Source organism: Phyllostomus hastatus, unplaced genomic scaffold, assembly GCF_019186645.2.
Source record: "Phyllostomus hastatus isolate PE091 unplaced genomic scaffold, TTU_PhHast_1.1 phas_contig_210, whole genome shotgun sequence".
In the NCBI taxonomy this organism is placed as follows: Eukaryota; Metazoa; Chordata; class Mammalia; order Chiroptera; family Phyllostomidae; genus Phyllostomus; species Phyllostomus hastatus.
Genome location: NW_025333737.1, coordinates 13,177,006 through 13,192,569, shown reverse-complemented (window position 1 = coordinate 13,192,569; position 15,564 = coordinate 13,177,006). Strand labels below are relative to the sequence as shown.

Below are 15,564 nucleotides of genomic sequence, written 5' to 3'. Positions count from 1 at the left end.
GAAGTCCTTAGCTAATCGAATCCAACTGTTTGGGACTTTTCAGCAAGACCATCCTAACCATGAATATGGATACAGGTGTTAAAGCCGAAGTCCCATGATCCCCTTGTTGGAAACACTCATAAAATTGAAGCAGCATATAAAAATAGCCTGCCCTGGCTGGTGTAGCTCAGTGGATTGAGCATGGGCTGCAAACCAAAAGGTCACCGGTTCGATTCCCAGTCAGGGGACATGCCTTGGTTGTGGGCTGGGTCCCTAATGTGGGCCATGTGAGAGGCAACCACACATCGACATTTCTCTCCCTCTCTCCCTCCCCTTCTCTCTAAGAAATAAAAAATATTGTCCTGGCCTATCCTTTCTCTGCTCCCCTGTGCTCAGTTGTAACGGGAGTCTGGCAGGACACACAGCAATCTCCCTCTCACTTTAGGAGGGCCGTCCTGAGTATAGGGCTGGCTCTTAAAGGCATAAGAACACAATGAGAAAAAGAAAAAGATAAATAAATAAATAAATAGTCTTAAAAAATAGAATAAAAAATAACAAAATCATATAAGGAGCTCATGTTGATCTGACCCCATGCTCAAGCAAACTTAGGATGACTTCACTCCATTAAGTCCATGATAACTATCAAGTGATGCTTGCCAAGTATTATTTTCAAAAAGGTAAAATTGAATAGAAAATAACCGGTTGAGTCATGTGGAAAGGTTTGGAGGATCCTCAAAAACTTAAGCATAGGGCCCTGGCTGGTGTGGCTCAGTGTATTGAGTGCCAGCCTGTGAACTAAAAGGTTGCCAGTTTGATTCCCAGTCAGGGCACATGCCTGGGTTGTGGACCAGGTCCCCAGTTGGGGCTGTGTAAAAGGTAACCAATGGATACTTTCTCTTTCTCTTTCCTTTCCCCTCTTTATGAAAATAAATAAATAGAATAATTTTTAAAAGCTTAAGCATACAATGATCAACCATATGACCCAATAATTTCACTCCTAGGCATATACCCAAGAAGACTGAAAAGAATATTCAAATGAATACTTGTACACAAATGTTTGTAGCAGCACTTTCTACAATAGCCTGAGGCTGAAACTATCCAAATGGCCATCAGAGGATGAATGAACAAATAAATATGGTATATTCACACAATAGAATATTATTTAGCCATGAACAGGGAAATCAGAAATGCTGATGATACATGCTCCAATGAGGATGAACCTTGAAACATGCCAAGTGAAAAGTCACACACAAACAATCCCACATGGCATGATTCCATTTATATGAAATATCCAGAATAGCTAGTTCTGAGAGAAAGAAAGCAGATTGGTAACAGCCGAGGACAGACTAGGCAGAGGGGGGAATGCAAGTAACTAGTGGATAAAAGGTTTTATTTAGGGCTGATAAAAGTGTTTTGGAACTAGAAAGATGTGCTGGTACAATATTGTGAATGTGCTAAGTTCCACTGAATTTTTCACTAAAATGGTTGATTTTATGTGGATTTCACCTTATTTTTTTAAATTCCTTATTTTTCAATGACAGTTGATTACCTCAAAAGAATAAAATGGCCAGTTAGATACAAAATCAGCTACTGCCCCACAGGGCTACGCACAGTAGTGTCTTGAGGTCATCTGTTTTGCCAGACAGGCATTGCTTGCATCTCCAGTGGACAAAAGTCTATTAATTCATCTTGGCTCCTACAGAATTTTAAAATAGCCCAGGCAATGGGAAGCCAAGTTCAGCACTGCACTTAAAGAAACCCCAGTAAAGACAGGAAACTATACTTGAACAACAATTAAAATAAAATTTAAAAAAAGAAAGTAAGAAAGAAACCCCAGTAATCTCATTTACCTGTTTCCAGGTTTCAAATACTTTTTCTGACAGCTCACGTGTCTGCCTACCAGGAGAGGAAGGGTTGATCGTGTGGATTCTTAAATGACAGTTAAATTTTTCATTAGTGATGAGTAAATGTTCATTCTGGCTTTACACACAGTCAACGCAGGTCCGTCTCTCTGAAAGACAGGTCTGCTCTTTGAGCTGTAAACACTGGCTTTCTGTGCCTGTGAGGCCAGATGGCAGACTTGGCCTGGAGAAAATTTACCAAGATAACTAATGTGATCCAGTAAAGTCTTCCTTTTCTTTTTAATTTTTTTTGTTAAAGTCTTTCTTTTTCTTTTAAAAGATTTTATGTATTTATTTTTATAGAAAGGGGAAGGGAGGGAGAAAGAGGGTGAGAAACATCAATGTGAGAAAGAAACATCGACCAGTTGCCTCTCCAAGCTCCCAGCCAGAGACCTGGCCTGCAACCCAGGACCAGGAATCAAACCACGGACCTTTCAGTGTGCTGGACAATGGCCAACCCACTGAGCCACACCAGTCAGGGCTAAAGCTTTCCTTGACAGACAGCTTTTTGTCCTCTCCCCAAAGAGAAGTGAGTCCTTTACTTAGGTTGAACTTTAACAATTTCATTTTTTAAAGGTTTTATTTATTTATTTTTAGAGAGAAGGGAAGGGAAGGAGAAAGAGAGGGTGAGAAACTCAATGTGTGCTTGCTTCCTGCACACACCCCACTGAGGACCTGGTCTGCAACCCAGGCATGTGCCTTGACTGGGAATCAAACTAGCGACCCTTTGGTTTGCAGGCCCATGCTCAATCCACTGAGCTACACCAGCCAGGGCAAACAATTTCTTTTTTTTTTTTTAAGATTTTTATTTATTTATTTTTTAGAGAGGGAAGGGAGGGAGAGAGAGTGAGAGAAACATCAATGTGCGGTTGCTGGGGGTCATGGCCTACAACCCAGGCATGTACCCTGACTGGGAATTGAACCTGCGACACTTTGGTTCTCAGACCGTGCTCAGTCCACTGAGCTATGCCAGCCAGGGCAACAATTTCATTTTGGATTGAACCATGTTTTTTTCAGATCTTTAAAGATTTTATTTATTTATTTTTTTTTAGAGAGGGAAGGGAGGGGGAGGGGGAGAGAGAGAGAGAGAGAGAGAGAGAGAAACATCAATGTGCGGTTGCTGGGGGTTCTGGCCTGCAACCCAGGAATGTACCCTGGCTGGGAATCGAACCTGGGACACTTTGGTTCCCAGCCCTCGCTCAATCCACTGAGCTACGCCAGCCAGGGCAGATCTTGAAATTAAATGTTTAATCATGTATATACTTCTCTAGTCTTAATTTTTTAATTCATTTTAAATTATATTTCACCCACAGTTTATATTCAACAGTATACTTCTCTGGTTTTTGAGATACAGCATATTGTTGAAGTTGCTTTGTTAAACTCCAGTTCCTTTGAACTATTCAGGCAAATTCTTCACTTCATGAAGTTATTCTCAGTACTTGTATACTCAACTGTCAGATACGAGTTGGATGGGGTACAAGCGAACACAGAACACTTGTGTCTGTAAGGAAGTTATGTTCCCTCCCGTGAGATAAGGGTCCCTCGTTTCCTTCCTGGTGTTTAATTCCCGTGCTATTTGTGAATGTCGATGGCAGCGTTGTATGTCGAAAACATCTGCCAGTAGGTACTAATTACGTTCAAGTGCTCTTGCTGTATATAATATTTTCAAACTCTTTATTAGTCATAGTCATTGCACTACAACTTGCTAGATTTGCATTAGATGCCTTTTTATTTTTTTTGCAATGGTTACATGACAAAATGTGTATGCTTATGAATGGCCTGCTTCTCCTATGGTGAACTGACTGTCAAAATGGTTTCCTTGGAATCCTAGGGTTTGTAACAGCCATCCAGCTCTGCTACTCAAAGTGAAGTTAAACTGGGACATATGCTGAGAACGGTCTTTATATATTTCCTTCTTTCAGATGCACCTGGAAATACTGAGCCACCTGGTTGTTTGCAAAATTTATGTTGTAGAGTATTTCCCATCATTTGGGGCAAGAAAACAACCGCAGCTGTACACAGACAAACGGAACCGAGATGAAGTCATGGTGCATCGATCCCCCCAGGAAAGAACCTGTGCAGAGAACCCGGACTCCGGGATTCTCTCTGCCCTCACTACTGTGGACAGAGTCTGTGGAGCTGTTTCTGTGGCATTGCAACTGCTGGGGAAGACTCAAAAACAAACAGGAGGTATTATTTCCTGTTACATTCCAAAGAGCCTTTGTGTTTCTGTGGCCTCTCCTCCCTTTCTTAAAAGGCTACGTGGTATGGGCAGAGAAGAGAAGTCACGGGGATGCCCTCTCCTCCACCCCTGGATTTGTCTTGGAATCAGCACTTTATTCAGGGAGGCACTTGTGGTCTCACAAACTATAAGAGATAAGCAAATTGCCCTGGCTGGTGTAGCTCAGTGAATTGAGTGCTGCCCTGCCAACCAAAGGGTCTCGGGTTCGATTCCCAGTCAGGGCACATGCCTGGGTTGCTGACCAGGTCCCTAGTAGGGGGCCATGTGAGAGGCAACCACACACTGATGTATCTCTCCCTCTCTTTCTCCTTCCCACCCTCTAGAAATAAATAAAATCTTTAAAAAAGAGAGAGAGAGATAAGCAAATTGTATTGGTTAAGCCACACAGAGCCTCAGTTTTTGGTGGCTTTGCAGCCCCAAACATCCTAACATGCCCACCCATGTAAATCTGTCACCAGTGTACACAAAAGACATCATACGAGGCACACTGCTCTGTGCTTTGCTTTTTCAGAGAGTATGTCTTGGGGATGTTTCCATATCTCCTTGTAGAAGAAGGTCTACATTCTTTTTAATAGATACATAGATTTTTCAATGTATTAAATACAATAACTAATTAACCAGCTCCCCCACTCCACCTATTGAATGGTTGTTTCCAGGGCTTAAATTTTTTAATGTATTATTATTATTATTATTGATTTCTTCTCCCCCCAGCTCTATTGAGATATGATTGGCAAATAAAAACTGTATATATTTAAAATGTACAACATGGGCCCTGGCTGGGTAGCTTGGTTGGTTAGAGCATCTTCCTGATGGGCCAACATTGCGGGTTGTGTCCCCGGTCAGGGCACCTACAAGAAGCAACCAATGAACGCATGAGTAAGTAGAACAGTAGATCAATGTTTCTCTCCCTTAAAAATTTTAAAAAATAGGCCCTGGCTGGCATAGCTCAGTGGATTGAGCGTGGGCTGAAAACCAAAGTGTCGCAGGTTTGATCCCCAGCCATGGCACATGCCTGGGTTGCAGGCCACGGCCCCCAGCAACCACGCATTGATGTTTCTCTCTCTCTCCCTCCCTCTCTTCCCTCTCTAAAAAATAAATAAATAAAATAAAATCTTAAAAACATTTTTTAAAATAAAAAGTAAAACATGATGTTTTGATATACACATGCCACAAGCAAACTCATTAATATATTTATCACCTTACACAGGTGAGTCTTTCACCAGTCTGAGAAGGGAATTGGGGAGTTGCTTCTTTCCAGTTCCCCCCACTGGACAGACTTTCCTAAGATGCAGGTTATATGACTTCTCGGAGGACAGTCCCCAAGGGTTGTGCAGTGGCAGGCTTAATTAACAATACATCCTCCTTCTGGGAGTGCCTACCGTTCTTCCCCAGCCTCCCTCCCCAGTCCCCCACTCTTGCTCCCTGGAATCACACTCCCTAATCCACTGGTAGCCCATAAACGTTTGCCTCAGGCTGTGCTTTCTGGGGAATCCAGGTAAGACTGTTGGTATTTTCCACCTGTTTACACTGACTTTGAATCAGGCCATCTGTAAATCTTCCTAGTGATCAAGGTTGTCATGGAACACTGAGTTCTTGGGATTGTCAAGTACAGTAAATAGCAAATACTGACCCGCTCCGTACTCTTGGGTGAGTGGTGTGAGGTATTTAGGAATGAGGAATTGGCAGATACTGTGACAGAACATTCCCTAACCCTTGCTCACTGTGTCTGCTTTCTCCCCTCCCCTTTTCTCCTCAGCACACTGCGATCTGACTTTCATTTCTACGGTTCTTCTGAAATGGCCCTTTCAAGGGCAGCAGTGCGCTCTCATGTCACACCAGTTGCCACGTTACTTGGTCCTTCAGCAGCATTTGGCTCAGTTAAGTGTTGCGTTTCTGAGACATGCTCTTCTCTAGGCTTCTCTGCTGGCGTTACCACCATGCTCTACTGCAGTGGCTGTTGGCTGTTCTTGAAGCATGTCAGGGGCTACGCTTGGCCTTTTCCTGCTCCCTCCCCATAACTTCATCCAATCCCATGGTCAGGCAGATCTCTAGGCTGATGACTTCCACGTCACCATTTCCCTGGCCTTTTGAACCTCAGGCTCCAGCTATCAACTCATTTCTACCTGGATATCCAAAAGGAGACTCAGCCCTGGCTGGGGTGGCTCAGTGGATTGAGCACTGGCCTGCGAACCAAAGGGTTGCTGGTTCGATTCCCAGTCAGGGCACATGCCTGGGTTGCAGGTGAGATCCCCAGTCGGGGGAGCACATGAGAGGCAACCACACATTGATGTTTCTCTTCCTTTCTTTCTCTCGCCCTTCCCCTCTCTCTAAAAGTAAATAAATACAATCTTAAAAGAAAAAAAGGAGACTCAAATTTATTTAACATCAAGAGTTCCAGCCCTGGCTGGTGTAGCTCAGTGGATTGAGCGCGAGCTGCGAACCAAAGTGTCGCAGGTTCAATTCCCAGTCAGGGCACATGCCTAGGTTGCTGGCCACAGCCCCCAGCAACCCCACATTAATGTTTCTCTCTCTCTCTTTCTCCCTCCCTTCCCTCTCTAAAAATAAATAAATAAAATCTTAAAAAAAAAAAAAAAAGAGTTCCAAAGCAACTCTTGACTTCCCAGTTAATTTGCTTCTCCCGGATCTTCTGCATTTCAAGAAATGATTGTACCCTCCTTACCTGGACTATAGGAGCCACCTAGCTGGCCTCTCTGAGCCTCTTGAACCCTCCAAATGCAACCAGAGTGATTTTTGTAAAACTTAAATATGATTATTATTCATTCCTGCTTCAAAAAAAAATCTTCCAACAGCATCCCTTACAAGGAGAATAAAATCTACAAACCCCTACCTAACCTTTCCCTTGCTGACCCCTGATCTCTTGTCTGGCTTCTCTTCCTCTTCTTTCTGGGACTTGGAAATATGGAGTTTGTCTTGAGTCAGCATCTTTACACGTGAATCTGTTTTCCCCAGATCTGGATATGGGTGGCTCTCCTTATCACTTGGGTCTCAGCTCAAATGTCATTTCTCTAAGAGGACGCCCCTGACCTCTCTGGGAAGGTGGTCCTGGCCCTGGGACTCTCGCTATCCCATTACCCAGCTTTATCTTAGCCATGTCACCTATTACTGTCTGAAGTTACCACACTATTGGTGTTCCTTTGTCTTTATTCCCTCATCGAGGCACTGACAGGCCTCTTTCTCCTAAACAGTCAAAGGTGGACCTTTGTCCTGCTCCTTACAATATCCCTGGGGTTTAAGAACAGTACTGGGGACACTGTTGGAACTCCTATTGGTATATATAGAATACGTATTTGTTGAATTAATGAATGGCGTGAGGCAGAATTCTGGGTTGGTTATTTCCCTTCAGCAGGCTGCTTAAGTGACTTGGGACAAAGGAGATCAGAGGGTGGTGTGCAATCTTTGGAAATAACTGTCTTCTCTGCCCATTAAGAGATAAATTTCCCTGGCCTTTCTCTCATTACACTGGTAATTATTATTATTTTTGCCTGAAGAGTCAGGGTCACCAAAGAGCTTATTGGACTGTGGCAACCAAAAGTCATCCTGTGCCTCCCCTCCTTATCTCATGGACTTGGAGGGTGTCACTTTGGAGGAGGGACCTAAGACAGCAAGGATGGCCCAGCAGGCAGGAGTATCCTGAGAACCCCGAGCCTCGGTGCTGGCTGGCTTAGCCTAGGGATTAGCAGGCGGTCCTTCCTCAGGAGCCTGGACTCAGATCCAGACCTCAGGCCTCCTTATCCAGCAGCTCTGTGGCCCCTGGGCAGGGCACTCAGCCTCTCTGTACTCCAGTTTCCCTATGTGTATGGTGACAATGATGATGATGATGATGATAAATGCCTTTGCCTAGGGTTTTCATAAGGAGTCAGTAAATTTACCTAACCCAGTAAAATATTTGGCACAGTACCAGCCTGTATTTCTAGCTAGTTTGCTAAAAGGGGCCAGGCTTGAGGTGGCAGAATAAATGGTCTTATGGTTCTTTTAGGGGGATATTTAACTTTGCCTTATGTCTATGAAACTGATTAAAAATTCCCCAGTCTGTCCGGTACCCCTCTCATCTTGTTTTTATCTCCCCTTTCCTGTGTCTTTTCTCTCATTCTCAGAATTCTAGGAGAAAAGAGGAAGAAATGAGAAAAAGAAGCACTCTCTCCAACATTTGTTTAATTTCTTTTAAGGAACTCAAATTCTACTGACTTTCTGGAGAAGCCTGCATGGCCCTTAGAAGCCACTAGGGGGCAGCTCTGCTCACGGGCCCCGGCCCGTTCTCCCATCAGCTACAATGCTGTGAGTAAAAAGGTCTGAGATCCCTTCCACTCTGCCCCCGTTCTCTTCCGAAGGATGTCCTGGCCATGTGCTGGACATGCTCTCAGGTGTCTCAGATGGCAGCAGGAAACAACTGCTGTCTCCTTCGTGTGGTCGCCCAGGGCCTTGGTGCCCATCTCAGGAACTGCAGCCCCAGGAATGAATGGGGGCTGCAGAAAATGCAGGGGCTGAGCTCTTGGGCATTCCCCGTTATGATATGGAGGGACAGGACTGGAGGGAACCGCGTGGGAGACCCAGGAGGAAAAGGAGCAGAAGGGTGGACATCCCTCCCTCCTTCCCGGCACCTGCAAGGTTGAGTTTATCTCCAAGGTGAGACCCAAGGACAGGGTTGGGGTGCTGCTCCCCATCCCCTTTCCAAGCAGGGAGTCAGAGAGGGCAGGAAGCTCTCAACAGAACCTACCCACCCAGTGGAGAGGGGTGGGTAGGGGACACCATGAGGGTGGACTGTCCCCTGTGCCTGTGCTGTTGTCCCAAGATGGAGTCCAGGGGCCACCGGGTCTGCTGAGGACTGAGTAGTGTCCTGGGGCTGCAGACACAGAGCACCACAGACTGGTGGCTTGAACAACAGAAATTCGTTTTCTCACAGCTCTGGAGTCCAAGATCAAGGAGTTGGGGGGTTGGTGTCCTCTGCAGCCTCTCTCCTTGGCTAGCGGACGGCAGCCCTCCTGCTGCCCCCTCAGTTGGCCAGGACACGTTGTGCACCCCTGGAGTCTCTTCTTTTAAGGACACCAGGCGTACTGCATTGCCCCACCCCACCCCAACATGTTAACCTCTTCAAAGACCTTATCCCCAAACACGGTTTGGAGGTGAGGCCTTCATTATGTGACCTTTAGGGACACAATTCCCACTCAACTGGGCTAAGTTTTCCTCATTGTCAAGGACAGCTAAAACGACCACGAGAGTTCACATCCCCCCAGTGGGATGACAGAGACAAGGACTGGGGGTGGGGGTTGGAGCCCCTGTGAGGACAGCTGTGGGCTGTCTTTTGGTGACCGGTGGTGAGGCCGGGAGGACTATGAGGGTGCTCACTGTGTGAGGAGGGGTGGCATGAACCATGCCCAGCTTCAGGTGGCCAGTGCCCTGCTCTAGGTGGCCATGGCCAGTGGGGCAGGGGGACAGGGTGGGGGTAGGAGGGAGGGAAACCCCAGCAGAGACTCAGGGCATGAACTGAGGGGGGGCCACCTGCAGTGGCTGGCCAGTCTCCTGAGTGCGGGACACAGTACCCTTCTCAGTCTCACCCTCCTAGTATGAAGCTCCTTCCTGTGTCCAGGGGAGGATGAAGAGTGAAGACCATATGCAGGCCAGGGGACATTTATACTGCCCAGGAAGACCACTAAAGAGCCATGGCTTGAGAGGAAGGTCCAGAGAACCAGTACCCCCTTTGACCTTTAAAGGCTCCTGTTGACCTCCTTCCTTTCTTCCCATCTGGGGAGCTACACCTCAAGGCAGCCTCCAACAGGATGGTCTGCAGATGCCACCTCTTCCCACCTGCTGTGACCTGTATGTGTGTGTCACAGCTGGAGGCAGTAAGGGCCGCAGTGGGGAAACTTTCCAGCTCCTCTCACCCCACAATCTCTCAAGCTGGGGCGGCCTTCTAGCACTCAGCCAGCTTCTGATAATTTACCTGGATCTCCTCACTGTGTCATTAACTATTGGACCATCCCTCAAAGCACCCTGAACCATCCAGTGCTGCATTCTGAGGTTCCATCCAGCCCTCCCAACTACAAGATGAGAATTCTGGGAAAGAGACTTGAAACTCAGCTGGGAAGAGGTCATGCTTTGGCTATTCTGAGGTGGCTGAGACATTGCTTGACCATAGTGTATGTGTGAAGAAAATTTGTTCTTTGGAAAGTTGGAGGATACAAAAACAACAACAACAACAACAACAACTAATAATAGCCCTGGCCAGTGTAGCTCAGTAGGTTGGGTGTGGGTTGAGACACAAAGGGTAGCTGGTTCGATTCTCGGTCAGGGCGCATACCTGGGTTGTGGGCCAGGTCCCCAGTGGGGGCCATGTGAAAAGCAACCACACACTGATGTTTCTCTCCCTCCCTTACTCCCTCCCTTCCCTTCTCTCTAAAAATAAATAAATAATATATATATATATATATTTTAAAAACCTAATAATAAAAGGAGGGAGAAAGGCCAAGAAATAGATTTGTGCAGGATCCAGAGATGACTGTATCCTGTATCGTCACCAATTCTCTCCTGTTTCTTGGGATGAGCTCAGTTTTTCCTTGCCGGGACCATGCCAAATGTTTCCAGAAGACAAACTATCTATGTCATTTTCCATAGCAGCGGCTGGTGTTAGCCACGTGGCCCCTGCGTGGCTGAGGGGGCAGGCCGGATGGTTTAAATGGAAGCAGAAGCAGCATGGGGGTGAAAAACAACAGCCCCCCCCAGCACACCCTCAGATGGAGATCTGAGGATTCTGCAAGTGGGAAGCCCTTTGTGGGAGTGTTTCTGGAGGGTCAGGGGAGGGGTGTGGGGCAGGGAGCACAGGCAAGAGGCTAATTCTGCTCTGGAAGTTTGGATTTCATTTTCCTAAAAAAAGTGATAATAAAATAAGATGAGACGAGATAAATAAAATAACATAAAATAATCAACTACTCTGTTTCTTGCTAACTAGGCCCGTAATCAGGGAAACCAGAGCGACTTAGGGAGAAACTACAAGGGAAAGAGGCAGGGCAGTGAGCTGAGCCTGGCCTTCCACACTGTTCCTCTCTGCAGCAAGTTTATTGCAGCTGCCAAATATTTCCAAGAGCAGTCCCCACCCATTTTTCCAGAGCCCACACCTTCCCCCATGCCGAGGGGCTGCTGGGTTGGTGGAGTTCGAAATGTGTTTATGTCTCTCGAATAACACATTATACTCATAGGAAAATTTAAAACCACACAGAAATGTAAATAAGAGATAAATAATGACCTGATATTCACCACCCAGAGGGCATCACTGATACTATAATTTCCTCCTGGTCTTGTTTTTCTTTAAATATATTTATTTATTATAATTTTTTAGAGAGAGAGGAAAGGAGGGAGAAAGAGAAGAAGAGAAACATCAGTGTGTGAGAGATACATTGATTGTATGCCCCTATGTGGGGACCTGGCCCACAACCCAGGCATGTGCCCTGACAGGGAATCGAACCAGCAACCTTTAGGTTTGCAGGCCGGCACTCAATCCACTGAGCCACATCAGCCAGGGCTTGTCTTGTTCTTCAATGCATGCTTTAAAAAAAATTTAAACATAGATAATATATATTTATATTATATATGCATATATTATGTTTTATGTGTGTGTATACATACACACATATATAAATTCCATTTATCTTGAATTTTCCATTTGACACTACATCATGAGCATTTTTTCCATGGGTGGTGTTCTTTTGAGAGAATTCTTCAGACATGGAGAAGGCAGAGCCCGTGAGGACAGGCTGCTCCTGTGTCTCCCTCGCTGGGGAGGCACAGAGTGTCTGCAGTCAGGGCCCAGCAGAGGCCTGGACCTCACCCCGCCTGCTGCTCTCTTCCAGGGTCAGTGGAGCTGTTTGCTTGCCCGTGCCAAGCTTCCTCCCGTGGGAGCCTCCGAAGCTTTCCACAGCTTCAACATCAACGACACTTCTGTCTGCTCCACTGAGGGGAGGGGGCTGGATAGTCTGTTTTTTGTGTCCTTGATGGATGCAGCCCAAGTTCGAAGGACCCATGTACTTGCTCAGTTTCCCTAGGTGGCCCCGCTCCAAGAACAGCTCAGAAGCCAAGGAAACCAAAATCCCTGCCTCTGCAGGCAAAATGGACAAGCTGTTTCCTGACCGTGTGTGCGTGTGTGGTGAGCCCCAACCCGTGACTTCGCTTCTGTGATAGCAGGAATCAGTGCTGCACAGTGCGGCACTGTTCTCGCCCGGGCTCCCCCTCCTGCAAATAGATGATCCAGCCCTCCCTAGCTGACTCAGCTGTAAAAAAGAGTAAGTGTCTGTGAATGAAAATTTTTGCAAATGAATCCAACCAACAGCTGGACCAGACCTTTGTTAAGGATGAGAATAATCAATGTTTTAATAAATGTATAGCTTCCTCAGGTGTGAGCTGTGTTATAGGAGTGGAAGCAAACCCAGTGTGGGGCTGTAAAACACAGCCCCTGCCCCACCTGAGTTGCACTCTCAGATGCACCCAAAGATGAGGCTCTGAGGATCTCTGCAAGTGGGGAACCCCGTGTGGGAGTTTTTCTGGAATGTCAGGTGGGGGGTATAGGGCAAGGAGCACACCCCCTTTTCTTGTTCCTTGTAATGGTGAGTACTAAGATTTGAAAAAACTTAATTATTTTTAATTTATTGATTTTAGGGAGAGAGGAGGGGAAGGAGGGAGGGAGGAGAGAGAGAGAGAAACATAGATTTGTTGTTCCACTTATTGATGCAGTCATTGGTTGCTTCTTGTGTGTGCCCTGACCGGGAATCAAACCTGCCGTGTTGATGTATCAGAGCATGATGTTCCAACCAACTGATCCACCTGGCTGGGGCTTAACTGTTTTTAGTGCACAGTTCTGTGTCATTAAGTACGTCCACATTGTTGTACAACCATCACCAGCCATTCATCTCCAGAACTTTTTCCTTTCCCCCCAAATGAAAGTCTGTGTCCATTAAACAATTAACTCCCCATTCCTCTGCCCTCGACCTCTGACAACCATTATTCTACTTTCTGGAAAAGACTTACTGTTAATATAAATTAGAGTGTATTCTAGGTTATTGTTATTATTCATGTCCATTCATTCATTCATTTAACAAATATTTATTAAGTGCCCATGGTGGTGAATAAAACAAAATGCCTGCCCGTGTGAATATGAATATTTAAATTGACATAAGCTAGATTAACAGGAGAAAAGTAAATGTTTAATTTCATACACACGGAAGCCACATCAAAATACGAATCCCAGGCTGCAAACCAAAACATCGCAGGTTCAATTCCCAATCAGGGCACATGCCTGGGTTGCAGGCCACAGCCCCCAGCAACCATACATTGATGTTTCTCTCTCTCTCTCTTTCTCCCTCCCTTCCCCCTCTAAAAATAAATAAATAAAATCTTTTAAAAAATCTAAAAAAAAAATACGAATGCCAGGGGCAAGTTCAGGTAGTTGAGGCTTATGTGTCATCTGAGTTTAGGAACAGAACAGGGGCCTGGGGCTTCAAAGGGGGGGTGATAATTCACAGGATGAGAGCAGATGTTTGGTAACTAGATGTTTGCCTGCCATCCAGATGGGCCATTCAGATAAGTTATCTCTTGTAGGGGTCCAGCATCTCCCTGTCCTTAGTCCAGATTGGCATAGAAGCCTCAGCTGCCCAATGTGTCTTTGGGTCTCAGATTCTTGCGGAACCCTTTCATACATACATAATGAATTGGGTTATTGTCTCCTGTTAATCTGTCTCATGTGAATTTATTAGTCCAGCCAGAAGAACATAGGAAGGTAGGAAGGAAAATTCATTTTCTTTTTGCTTTTACACTGGTAATAGCTCTCTCTCTCTCTGAGCCAGGTCCCCTATCTAAATTTTTTCTGGTGGTTAAGGAGGAGGTAAAAGTTTTTCTTGAGTCTGCTGGGTCTGCCTTCAGTTCAAATAATCCTCATGCCAAAGTGGCACATTCTGGGGCGGCGTCCCCTGCTCCCCGTTCACAGTGCTTGGACCATGACGTCGAGGACAGGGTGCTTTCCAACTTTCCAACATTCCATTTGGCCAGGCTCAGCTTGTCAGCAGCATCCCTTCCTCATGGTCAAAAGACAGACGGTTGAGCAGTTCCAGGCATCGCAGACAGGCACACGTCAGGCCAGGAAAGGCATTTCCTCCCATGAGTCTCTGCCTTAGGGGGAAATCTTTCCCAAAGCTTTCCTGCAGGTCTTGTTGGCCAGGTCAGGCTGCATGCCCACACTCCAGCCTGAAGGAGGCTGAAAGGCCGATCTTGGCATGGGAGCCAAGGTGGGGGCCGGTCCTGATGGGAGCAGTTCTGCAGCAGAAAGGGCAGTGAGAGAGGGTACTCTTGGGCTGGACCCCCGGGAGGATTTGTCCTGCTGGAGAAGCAGCAAGCAGGCTGGTGTGGGACCATGGGAATCTTGTTGGTTACACGTGTGGAAAAAGCCGGGGTGGGGTAGAGGGGAGAAGGCTGAGATCCTCTGCTTTAGCTTAGAGACGGTATCACATCTGGCTCCTAGATCGCCCCGGGTTCCTTGCACATTACGAGAAAGTTCAGTCAAAGGCAAGAATGTGGTCCGACGGTTTTGCTGGATTCCAAAATTTACAAATTTGGAATCCAAGTTCCTTGACACATAAGCCATCAACTCAGCAAATTAAATACTTGACTTTTTATGATGTATTTTAATGTCCTCACCAGCCTTTTAAATAAAAGGTGGTCTGATTGGTGGAGGGGGAGCAGTAAAGGACTTTGGGAAGTGTGGGTAACACATTCTGTAATTAAGGCGCAAATACCAGCCAGGCTCTTTCTCTGCAGAGCTGGGGCTGGTAGGCAGCTTCTCACATCTTGGACTTTGCACCCTCCCTGGCTAGAGGCAGAAGGGCGGGTGGCCCTCACGACAGCCTTCCTGTGTGCTGTCTGGGCGCTGGGGTTGGGACTGGACTCCGGAAATCCCCAAGCCACGTGGATCACAATTTCATTTGTCCTTGATACGTGAGATATCATTTCCCTCTGATGGCCTTTTTTTTTTTTTTTTTTAAATAATCAATTGAATGTTTACTGATCCTCATGTAAATCCAGGGGCAGGGCTGGTTAATTGACACCCGACACAAAAATGGAATAGATCAGATGTCTTAAGGTAAAAAAAGTTACCAAATGGAAAATTTTCATGGCCTTAAAAACCTGGGTTTGTAGATGTAGTTTCACTCCCTGTAGTCCTGGTGGCCCAGTGGTCCTGTATCTAAATATTTCTTGTTAGGGTGTATTTTGCTCATTTATACAAGCATTCTCAAAAGGGCAGTCATGGGCTTTCAAGCCAAGAGTTCTGATTTTGACTTGACAACGATGACCTGAAAATGGGAATGTTAGGGTGCGTATGCAGCCCAGAGGCAACACAATAAAGTCTGTATAGTGATGTGGTTGTCTGGCCCCATCTAGATAATA

General features: G+C 46.0%; 1 non-coding gene across 1 annotated transcript; it reads left to right on the top strand.

Moving 5' to 3' along the window:
* The first annotated feature begins 336 nt into the window (after positions 1–336).
* LOC123817802 lies at positions 337–474 on the top strand. The gene has a single exon (XR_006785516.1). It is a non-coding gene; the product is annotated as a small Cajal body-specific RNA 11 (non-coding RNA).
* Positions 475–15,564: the final 15,090 nt, after the last annotated feature.